Here is a 12,925-nt window from a genome sequence, read left to right as displayed (position 1 = left end):
TTGATAGTGGAAGCAGTAGTAGTGGCAAGAAAGATTATTTGAAAACTAGAGGCAAGCAGTTCAAGAGATCAGGGAGCAGTTCGTCGAGCTCCAGTGGGTCTCGACAGAGAGGTCCTGGCCAGATTTCAGAGTATACATGTGTTTATTGTAATACTTGTGGAGGCAGGCATGCCACTGAGCAGTGTCAGGGAGTCATGGGCCGATGCAATATTTGTAGACAGCCGGGACACTTTGCCGGAGTCTATCCCCAGAGAGGTGCACAACAAGCTCAGAGTGTAGGAGCATCTGGTTCAGTATCTCAGCCATAGCGGCAAGCATCATCTGTTCATTCCTTCCAGCCGCCACCTACACAGACTCAGTCCCGAGCCAGAGGTAGCCAGACAGTGAGCCAACCTCCCAGACAGCAGGCTCGAGTGTTCGCACTGACAGAGGAGCAGGCCCAGGATGCTCCAGACGATGTGATTGCAGGTAACTGTTATCTTTGCGGTTATCCTGTATATGTGTTGATAGAAACAGGTGCATCCCATACATTTATTTCTGAGCATTTTGCATTGACAAATGCATTGCCTGTCGAATCATTGTCTACTGTAGTGTCTATTTCTTCTCCGTTGGGAAGTGGTCTTATATCAGTGACTTCAGTTAGACATTGCATACTACGGTTTGAGGATCATGAGATTGACTTAGATTGCATAGTGCTTGGTTTAGCTGATTTTGATTTTATTGTCGGGATTGACATGTTAACTAAGTACAGAGCTACCGTAGACTGTTTTCACAAGATTGTCAGATTCAGACCTGAAATGACAGAAGAATGGAAATTCTACGGTAAGGGTTCCAGATCTCGGATTCCCTTAGTGTCTGCTCTGACTATGAGTAGATTGTTGTAGAAAGGAGCAGAGGTGTTCCTTGTTTATTCTGTAGATCTATAGAAATCGAGCCCGGCATTGGCAGATTTGCCAGTAGTACGGAAGTTTCCAGATGTATTTCCGGATGAGATTCCAGGGCTACCACCTAGTTCGAGAGGTAGATTTCAGCATAGATCTTGTGCCAGGTACTGTTCCTATATCTCGAGCCTCGTATAGATGATTTATTTGATCAGATAGCATGTTCATGTTTTATGATTATGTATATGCATGCATACATGTTTTATACTGGGATTCCTTCTCACCGGAGTTTCCGGCTGTTGTTATGTTTGTATGTGTGCATAACAACCGGTGGGGCAAGATCAGGGTAACGCAGAGGATGAGAGATGGACGATAGCGTTGAGATCACGGGCGTGGAAGAATAACTAGTGTTTTATTTTAGACATGTACTCCATCTAGTTGTAGTTGGTATTGAACACTAGTTTGTAGATATGTAATCAAACAAGACATGTTTATGTTTGTTAAATAAAGCTTGTGTATGTTTATGTACAATTGTTATGATATTATAAGCAAAAATTTGACCCATATTTATTAGAAAAGATCCAATTAATCCCAGAATGAACTGAGTTAGAGCTCGGGTCCCCACAACAGGTGGTATAAGAGCCGTAGTTTCTGTAGACTGAGATAGAATAGAATGAGCGGGGTAGATCGAGTCATCTTCCTTGCTTGTGATGTGCTAGCATGATTTATTGCTTTTTCTATACATGTTGTATTGTTATCTGAGTTGATTGCAGCATGTATTTGTAAAGACTGAATCAGAACCGATTCTAGATCAGAGGTATATGATCAGAGGAGCGCTGAGAGAGCTTGTATAGATTGTGTACTAATCCTGTTGATAATCAGATATGCCGCCTAGAAGAATACCACAACCAACTGCAGGTCAAGTACCAGAACAAGGTAGTACGTCAGGTGCTCAGATGGACGTTACTGCTACACCAATGGAGACGTTATTGAAGAGGTTACAACCATTCCATCCCCCGACTTTGAAGGGCACGGAGACTGCAGTAGATTGTGAGAGCTGGCTCGACGATATAGAGATGTTATTTGAATCTCTTGCTTATACAGATGAACGAAGAGTGAAACTTATTGGGCATCAATTGCAAGAAGTAGCGAAGAGTTGGTGGCTTACCACGAAGAGAGCATTAGAGCATCGAGGAATTGATATTACTTCGAAGGTATTCAAAGATGAATTTTATCAGCGTTTCTTTCCAGTCTCCTATCGAAAATATAAAGGGGCAGAATTTGCTAACTTGAGACAGGGACAGTGGAATATAGAAGAGTATGTTGCCAAGTTTTCTTCCTTGCTCTGATTTGCGCCACACGTGGCATGAAATGACGAAGCGGTCGCGGACCAGTTCATCAACGGTTTGAACTCGGATATTTTTACTTTGGTGAACACGGGACGACCCAACACTTTTTCTGATGCACTTAATAGAGCGAAAGGAGCAGTGGCTAGCTTGATTAGACAGCGAGGAGCTTCCTATAGTGCTCAGAGTCAGAGATAGCCACAGCCCGTCGCCCAGTTTACACCACCTCCTCCTCGATTTGATAGTGGAAGCAATGGTAGTGGCAAGAAAGATTATTTGAAAACTAGAGGCAAGCAGTTCAAGAGATCAGGGAGCAGTTCGTCGAGCTCCAGTGGGTCTCGACAGAGAGGTCCTGGCTAGAGTTCAGAGTATACGAGTGTTTATTGTAATACTTGTGGAGGCAGGCATGCCACTGAGCAGTGTCAGGGAGTCATGGGCCGATGCAATATTTGTAGACAGCCGGGACACTTTGCCGGAGTCTGTCCCCAGAGAGGTGCACAACAAGCTCAGAGTGTAGGAGCATCTGGTTCAGTATCTCAGCCAGAGCGGCAAGCATCATCTGTTCATTCCTTCCAGCCGCCACCTACACAGACTCAGTCCCAAGCCAGAGGTAGCCAGACAGTGAGCCAACCTCCCAGACAGCAGCCTCGAGTGTTCGCACTGACAGAGGAGCAGGCCCAGGATGCTCCAGACGATGTGTTTGCAGGTAACTATTTTCTTTGCGGTTATCCTGTATATGTGTTGATAGACACAGGTGCATCCCATATATTTATTTCTGAGCATTTTGCATTGACACATGCATTGCCTGTCGAATCATTGTCTACTGTAGTGTCTATTTCTTCTCCGTGGGGAAGTGTTCTGATATCTGTGACTTCAGTTAGACATTGCATACTACGGTTTGAGGATCATGAGATTGACTTAGATTGCATAGTGCTTGGTTTAGCTGATTTTGATTGTATTGTCGGGATTGACATGTTAACTAAGTACAGAGCTACCGTAGACTGTTTTCACAAGATTGACATATTCAGACCTGAAATGACAGAAGAATGGAAATTCTACGGTAAGGGTTCCAGATCTCGGATTCCCTTAGTGTCTGCTCTGACTATGAGTAGATTGTTGTAAGAAGGAGCAGAGGGGTTCCTTGTTTATTCTGTAGATCTACAGAAATCGAGCCCGGCATTGGCAGATTTGCCAGTAGTACGGGAGTTTGCAGATGTATTTCCTGACGAGATTCCAGGGCTACCACCAGTTCGAGAGGTAGATTTTAGCATAGATCTTGTGCCAGGTACTGTTCCTATATCTCGAGCTCCGTATAGGATGGAGCCGATAGAGTTGAAAGAATTGAAAGCACAGTTAGAAGATATTCTGACCAAGGGATACATTAGACCGAGTGTGTCTCCTTGGGGCGCTCCAGTACTTTTTGTACAAAAGAAAGACGGTTCGATGAGACTGTGTATCGACTACCGACAACTGAACAAGGCGACGATAAAGAACAAATATCCATTGCCTCGTATAGATGATTTATTTGATCAGTTGCAGGGATCCTCTGTTTATTCCAAGATCGATCTGAGATATGGATATCACCAGCTGAGAGTTAGAGATGTTGATATACCGAAGACAGCATTCCGAACCAGGTATGGACATTATGAGTTTGTTGTCATGCCTTTTGGTTTAACGAATGCGCCAGCGGTGTTTATGGGACTGATGAACCGTGTCTTTCAGAGGTATTTAGATGAGTTTGTGATTGTTTTTATTGATGATATCTTAGTTTATTCTAAGAATCTGACTGAGCATGACGATCATTTGAGAATTGTGTTGCAAACGTTGAGAAATGAAAGATTATTTGCTAAACTGTCAAAGTGTGAGTTTTGGCTAAGACAGGTTGTCTTCTTGGGTCATATCATATCTGGAGATGGTATTGCTGTAGATCCGAGTAAAGTTGAAGCTTGTGATCAGTTGACCGAGACCGACTTCTGTGCCAGAGATACGCAGTTTCATGGGTTTGTCAGGGTACTATCGACGATTCATCAAAGATTTTTCCAGTATTGCGAATCCGATTACCCAGTTAACACAGAAGAATGCTCCGTTTGTATGGTCTGAGGATTGTGAGTCTAGCTTTCTAGAGTTGAAAAAGAGACTGACTAGTGCACCTGTCTTGATGATTCCTTCAGGTACTGGTGATTTTACTGTATATTGTGATGCATCTCACAGAGGACTAGGATGTGTTCTTATGCAGCAAGGACATGTGATCGCATATGCCTCTAGACAGCTGAAGCCACACGAGACCCGATATCCAATTCATGATCTTGAATTAGCGGCCATTGTTTTTGCATTAAAGATATGGCGTCACTATCTGTATGGCGAGAAATTTGAGATTTACTCTGATCACAAGAGTCTGAAGTATCTGTTTTCTCAATCAGAGTTGAACATGAGACAGCATAGATGTCTCGATTTGTTGAAAGATTTTGATTGCGAGATCAAATATTATCCAGGGAAGTCAAATGCAGCAGCGGATGCCTTCAGTCGAAAGGTATGTACCATATCCTTATCGACGTTAGGTGTTTCGAATTTAGTTGAAGATTGCTGTTTGTCTGGATTGACATTTGATACAGATAGTAGACCGCTACGACTTGCTTTGATTCAAGTTGAGCCAGATTTAATTATGAGAATCAAGGAAGCTCAGAGAATTGATCAGAATGTGCAGAAGTCGATTGATATGGTCAGATCAGGACATCAGTCAGAGTATCAGGTACATGATTATGTTCTGTATGTGAATAACCGTATTGTAGTGCCAGATGTTCCAGAATTGAAACAACAGATTATGTCAAAAGCGCACTGTAGTCGGTTTAGTATTCATCCTGGTGGCAGAAATATGTACAATGACCTGAAGACACAGTTCTGGTGGAAACAGATGAAGTCAGATATTGACGAATTTGTGTCTAAGTGCTTGAATTGCCAACAGGTGAAGGCCGAGAGAAAGAAGCCCGGATGTTTACTTCAGAGTTTGTCTATTCCTGAACGGAAATGGGATCACATTTCCATGGATTTTGTTACGAAGTTACCACGATCATCCCGGGGCTGTGATGCGATTTGGGTCATTATCAACAGATTAACCAAATCAGCGTGTTTTATTCCATACAGAATGACATACCGACACGATCAGATGGCAGAGTTGTATGTCAGAGAGGTTGTCAGATTGCATGGTGTGCCGAAGTCTATCGTATCAGATCGTGATCCACGATTCACTTCATACTTTTGGCAAAGCCTACAGCAGGCTTTAGGTACGACATTGCACCTGAGTACTGCTTATCATCCTCAGACATAAGGACAGTCAGAGCGGACTATCCAGACTTTAGAGGACATGTTGAGAGCCGTAGTGCTAGACTTTAGCGCTAGTTGGCAAGATTCATTGCCACTTTGTGAATTCTCATACAACAACAGCTATCAGACGAGTATCGAGATGGCACCGTTTGAAACTTTGTATGGCAAGAAGTGCAGATCTCCGTTGTACTGGGATGATATATCTGAGGTACCAGAACTTGGGCCTGATATAATTCGTGAAATGACTGAGAAAGTAAAGATAATTCAGAAGAGAATGAAGACGACACAAGATAGACAAGCCAAGTATGCGAACGTCAGACGTAGACCGCTAGTATTTGAAGAAGGGGACAGAGTATTTTTAAAGATTTCTCCTTTTAGAGGCATTGTCAGATTTGGCAATCGTGGAAAGTTGTCTCCTAGATACATCGGTCCTTACGAGATTCTGGAGAAGATTGGCGATCGAGCATATCAACTTGGCCTTCCTCCTTCTTTATCTGGGATACATGACGTTTTTCATGTATCGATGTTGCGCAGATATATGCCAGATATTTCTCATGTCATTCAACCTGACGAAGCCGAGCTTTGATTAGACTCTGAGTTATGTTGAACAACCGATACAGATTCTTGATCGGAAAGAGAAGCAACTCAGAACGAAGAATATTCCCCTTGTGAAAGTTCATTGGAGTCGTCATGGCATGGAGGAAGCGAATTGGGAGACAGAAGCAAATATGAGACAGAGACATCCCGAGTTATTTACATGATGTGAGTATTTCTTAAGTTTTGATTATATTGCTTTTCATATATGATTTGATAGAATTGCCTGCGATTTCGAGGACGAAATCATTTCTTAGAGGGAAGAATGTAAGGCTTGAGATTTATTAGTCTTCATTGATGTGATATTCTAAGATATGAGAATGCGTGACATGTAATGAGAGGTACTAGATTTATTAGTCTTCATTGACGTGATATTCGAAGATATGAGTATGCATGACATGTAATGAGAGGCACTAAGTCCGATGAGATTATGGAATATGGCATGGATGAGAGATTGCACCTGCACTCCAGTTTATACTGCACCTGCGGTCACTTATATTGAATTTCAGAATGTATGGCCGAAGCCACACCGCACCTGCGCCCAGAAATGTACCGCACCCGCGGTTGATGGCCAGTAGGGTAGGAAATTTTATGCCAAGCCAGACCGCACCCGCGGTTTCCGAGGCACCGCACCCGCGGTCGTCGAATGCAGAATTTGTAAGGGGCTGCCGAGAGCTAAGCACACCCGCGGTCCGGAAAGAGCGCACCCGCGGTGCTGCAAGCGAGAAATCCACCTTTTCATCTTAAGCTGACACATGGCAGGGTATATATATATTTCGAACATGAGTCATTCTTTCTTCATTTCCTGAGCTGAGAACCGAGGGCAAAGCAACTAGAATTCCCTTAACATCTTTATAGCTTTGAGTGGTGGTTGTGTTGAATCTATGTATGCGAATTGTAATCCGAGTTCAGATTATCGATCCACTTGTCACAAGCTTCGTATAGACGTAAGTTCTATTACGTTTCAGAGTGTGTTACAAGTTATGAATGGAAGGAAATAAGATTTGAACTCTTTGATGAGTGCATGAGATTATATGCATCATATATTCGCAAACGGATCGATTATAAGATGTTATACGCAATTTGCATGAAATTCCAGTATGTTGGCCGAAAATAGAGGGTGTTGAATCATAGTATTTTAGCTTGGTATTGTGATGATTATGAGCTGTGATTTTTGTTTTTGTTGAGTTGTTCGGTATCGAGAAATCATGCCGTTACGCCGTTGAATTGTACTGAAATTGATTTTTAAGTCTAATGTGTATTGATTGGAATTATGAATTGATAGAATGCATCTCAACATGCCATTTCAGATTTATATTGGAAACTTTGATAGCGAGACTTTGACTACGACACAAATTGTACGGCAACGAAAGGTATAATTCATGTGAATTCGGGAGATATGACTCGAATCAGACTTGGTTGGAGTTTCCCAAAATCACATACTAGTTATTGTTTATATTGTGTTATGTTTATGCTTTGTTTATAGATTTATATTCAAGCATTTGAGATAGGAGAGTTATTGGCAGATTTGCCAAATTTCTAGATGTTCGGTGGTATTGACGCATAGGAGCAGACTTCCTCCGATTGTAGACATTCGATACAGACATGACCGAAATCTAGGAATAAGACGTACCGTTACCCCGATTGGGTGGGTAGATGATAGAGAGTGACGTCTTATTCACACCGAGATCCCTAGAGTTATAGTTCGAGTCGAGTCCAGATATGAATTGATTTGAGTTGCATGTTTATATTGCTTTGGTTTCATAGATTATGGAAACCATTTCTATTGCTTTTATTTATGATGATAGCATGTTCATGTTTTATGATTATGTACATGCTGCATACATGTTTTATACTGGGATTCGTTCTCACCGGAGTTTTCGGCTGTTGTTATGTTTGTATGTTTGCATAACAACAGGTGGGGCAGGATCAGAGTCACGCAGAGGATGAGAGATGGACGATAGCATGGAGATCACGGGCGTGGAAGAAGAACTAGTGTTTTGTTTTAGACATGTACTCCATCTAGTTGTAGTTGGTATTGAACACTAGTTTGTAGATATGTAATCAAACAAGACATGTTTATGATTGTTAAATAAAGCTTGTATATGTTTATGTACAATTGTTATGATATGAAAAGCAAAAATTTGACCCATATTTATTAGAAAAGATCCAGTTAATCCCAGAAAGAACTGAGTTAGAGCCCGGGTCCCCACAGAAGGCAAGGAAGGAGTTGGGCAGAATACTTCGTGCTAGGGAGGTAATTATTTATCGCCCCAGCATGAGCACAGCAAAAATAGGACGTCCTGACAGAACACCTCTCTCTTGGAAGTATTTCTTGACCGTCCCAGCGCGAGAGGCTAAATAAATTAAAGAAGAACTCATGCTAGGGCAGTAATTTTTGACCTCCTCAGCTCGAGTAAACAAGGAAATTTTCGTTATTGGCTTGTATTCAACTTGTAAAGTGGGTGGCTGCAAAAGGAACCCTAGGGAAGAAAATTTGGAGACTTTTCAGCAACTACAAAGTTGGGAAGAGAGAAAAGGCTTGGAGAAAGCTTGGAGTTGAAGATTTCAATATTTCCGGGCAACATTCTTCGCATTTTTGTCACGTCTAGTATTTCTAGTTTAATTTCTCTAGTTAAAATATTGTTTTGGTTAGTTTGTTAATGAATTCGAGTAACTAATTTTCATTATTTGTTGGGATTTAAGAGGATCATATCCCGAAACAGAGTTTATTTAATTCATCTATCGAATTTGATTTATTTTTTATTTTTCTATTATTTTCATTGAGTTGTTGAAGCGTAGCTAACTTTAATAACGATTTAATATTGTGAGTGAGTTCGAGAGAATAGACCTTGATAGGAACGAGTAACATAATCAATGGATTTACAATTTACATAGAAATATGAAGTCGAATACACGTCGATAGTCGTAATCTAGTATGTCGAAAGCTAGGGGATTTCTTAGAACGACATGCAATTAATCTTTGATAATTAATTAAAAAGATTTAATCACTTCATTACGTTGAATTAGTTTGGCATATCTTAAGAGAGCGTGTTCAATTTGAAAGGGAATCTTGTCAAAAGTGTAGATTATTGTCAAACGAATTAAGTAAATTAGCGAGGGGTAGTTGTCATTGAATCTTTAATTAATCATTTTAACTTTTTTATTTCATCATTTAATTTGTGAATCATTTTGTTGAGCTTTTATTTAATCCTCGTAGAGTAAACAAAAAACTGAATTATCGTTGCTAAAGGTTTAGTTACTGAGAATAACAATTGCGAAATACAGTTTCTAGAGGAAAGATATTTGTAGTCTCGTACACTATATTATTACTTGACATCGTGCACTTGCGATTATTTCGAGATTGAATATTATCAATTTTTAGTAAGGATTTTATAATGCAAGTTTTGCTCGATCAGACCTACTATACGTCATGACTTGATGTTGATATGACTGGCGGATTATGCAGTTGCCACTACTTGTGCTTGCCAATCTGAGCAAGACTTGAAGGATATTGATTTTGAGATACAGCGCAAGAGACATCAACACCAGCATAATTCTCAACAGAATAAAAGGCAATTTATGGAATCTCTCGAAACTCAAAGGAAGCAAAAGCCCGAAGGACAGCTGAAGAAACTAGGGCAACAGAAGTCACCACAGTTTGGAACCCCAAAACCTGAAGAAAGGCCACTGTGAAAAGAATGCAATCTCCCACACTTTGCAAAGTGCATGCAGGGAACATATAAATGTTTTGTTTGCAAAGAGGAAGGACATAAAGCCATGGATTTCCCTAAGAAGAAATGACCCACTGTTGGCAGAGCTTATGTCATGCATGCTGAAGCAGAGCCAGACATGACTCTGATTACTAGTAAACTAATTGTTTAATGTTTTTACATTGCTTTTATTGCATTAAATGTTAAACTAGTTAATGGAAGTTCTTGGAATAATAAGAACTTATAGGAAAACAGGTATGCTCTACTTGAGTTGTATTTAAGAGATGACATTGAAAATTATAGAAATTGGGCATAAAATATAAGTTTTAATAATATAAAGGAAAGAATTGAACCAAATTAAGAATTTGCGGGCTTAAGAATGGAGGAACAAAATTTTGGGCGTTGATTGAGAAAATCAAAAATTTTAGGGGCAAAGATGCAAAAACTAAGAGCTTAAGGGTTTAATTGCAAAAGGCTCCAGGGACTGAAATTGAGATGACCGAAAGTTCTAAGGAGAAATCTGGAATTTTCAAGAATTCAGGGACTAAGCTGAAATTTTAAGAAGTTCCCGGGCTGCTTTGCGAATTCTAGAAAATCAGGGGTTGTTTCTGTAATTTATGGAATTTTAGGTATCAAAACAATGAATTTTAAGATTTTTAGGGCCTAAATTGGTTGAATTCAAAATTTTATTGGGATAGAAATGCAATTTTTGAGATTTTAAGGACTAAAATGAAGAATTTCGAAATTTAAGGTTTGAAAAGCAAGTTTCGAAAATTACTTGGGAAATTTTTTTTCACGAGAATTATTGGAGAAAAGTTTAAGATTTTCACTGATCATAAAAGCTTGACGCACTTCTTCACCCAAAAAAAGTTGAATATGAGGTAACAAAGATGGTTAGAGTTGATGAAGGATTACGACTGCGGTATTAGCTACCATCCAAGAAAGGCTAATTTAGTTGCGGATGCTTTGCCTATGAAGACTCCAGTCATTACTCAATTATCACTTTAGAGACCATTGCAGTCCGAAATTTAGCGATTCGAGCTTGAAGTGTATGCTAGGGACAAGGCCCCAAAATCTTTCCACTATGCGAATTCAGCTGATTCTGAGGGATATAATCCGTGGAGGTTAGTATTCCGAAGAGTAGTTACAAATGGAGATCGAGAGATGAATCTAAAGGACAGAAGTTGTATTCCGAGGAGGATGTCATAGTTCGATATCAAGATCGACTATGGGTTCCTAGTGGCAATTCACTGAGAGAGGTTATTATGAAAGAAGCTCAAAATACTTCGTACTCCACTCATCCTGTAAGTACAAGCTGTATAAGGATTTGCAGATATTGTATTGGTGGCCGAACGTAAAACGAGACATCTTGCGTTATGTATCCGAGTGTTTGACATGCCAGCAAGTTAAGGCAGAGCATCAGACACCAGCTAGGAAAATTAAGCCACTTTATGTTCTCAAGTGGAAATTGAAAAATATTACTATGGATCTTGTAGTGGGATTGTCAAGGATTATCGAGGGATGTAATGTCATTTGGGTGATATTTGATCGTCTTACAAAACCAGCACACTTTCTACCTATTAAGACAACATTCACCATGACTCAGTACACGGAGCTGTTGTAATGACCCAAATCTTTGTTTTGAATGAATTATTAATTAAGAGATAATTAATGAGTTATTAATTAAGTATTATTAAGGAATTGATAATTCAGGATTAAGCTGTTGGTATCCACCGAATTTTAAATGGATAACCCCATCTACTTCAAATAACATTATCTCGAGAAATCCAACTAGACCAATGAGATTCTGACACGTTGCAGATAAAATTGGTTCGGATTTTCTGAAATAGTGCAGATGCAGCCTATAAATGGAAGCCGAATTCTTTTGTTTCCTTCACCGCATTCTTCAGAGAAAGTTCTAGTTAGACCATAGTTTCTAGTCAGTTCTAGGGCACTTTGGTGTCAGGAAGTTTCGGAGCTAATATCGACTCGAGGAGGGGTAGGTGAACTGAGATCGAGACATCATCAGCGGGCTGACGACGAACACAGGTATAATCCTAAATCCTTAGATAGTGATTTAAGGATCATTAGGGAGAACTTGTAGCATGTTTGTTCTGGTTTGGTAGTGATTTCATTATGTTGGTATTGTCTAGGTTCAGAGCTTTCTGTCAGATTGTTTTAGTGAGGTACGTGATGTACTGACTGAGATATCCAAGCGTAGTATACACACTTATATGCTGCATATTTATCTGTTGCATAATACATGTTTTACTGCTTTGGCATATTGTGCATGACATATCATATTGATCCTGATATCATTTGAGATATACCTCGTTTGTTGGGGCCAGCTCAGCCCTATTCTGTATTGTGGACGATGGGACATCGAGAGCTACAGTGTCCGACGGGACCCGCGGGCTCTGATGACCTGGACATTACAGGTCCACGTCTTGATGATGAGTGTGAGAGCCAAAACATGCCTAGGGCAGATCAGAGACTACACACTCAGGCGCCTCTAGACTGAGCATGAGATTCTTGACTTGATCCTTGATATCCGAGCATATTGCATTTCGCATGCATCATATTAGTTTGTATACTCGTACATTCTCGTATTGGGCGATTGTCGCTCAGGTCCTTGTTTTCATCTTGGGCACTCCATCCCATGGGGCAGGTCTTAGGTTGGACGGTTCGGACGACCAGGGCAGTGGCTAGAGCAGTTGGGTTTTCGGTGGTGATCCAGTGGAGGTTTTCTGTGGTTTATTGTTTTCTCGTTCAGAATTATGTTTTCGTTATGGTTGTATTACTGTTTAAGACTGCTGTTATTATTTTGTTTTTGTTTGGGTTGTAAGATGATTAAGTATTGGTTTCCTCTATTTAATTGTTGTTATTAAGTTTAATGTTGCATGGTTATTAGTCTATTTAGTAGTGGCTCGGGTAAGGGCGCTACAGCTGTATATCAGAGAGATAGTCTGACCGCACGGAATTCCAATATTTATTATTTCTAACAGAGGTCCGATGTTCACATTGTCCTTCTGGAAGAGTCTGCATTCAGTGATGGGAACAAAGTTTGATA

This window comes from Primulina eburnea, chromosome 3, assembly GCF_022965805.1.
Source record: "Primulina eburnea isolate SZY01 chromosome 3, ASM2296580v1, whole genome shotgun sequence".
NCBI lineage: Eukaryota > Viridiplantae > Streptophyta > Magnoliopsida > Lamiales > Gesneriaceae > Primulina > Primulina eburnea.
Note: the sequence above shows the minus strand (reverse complement) of the source record.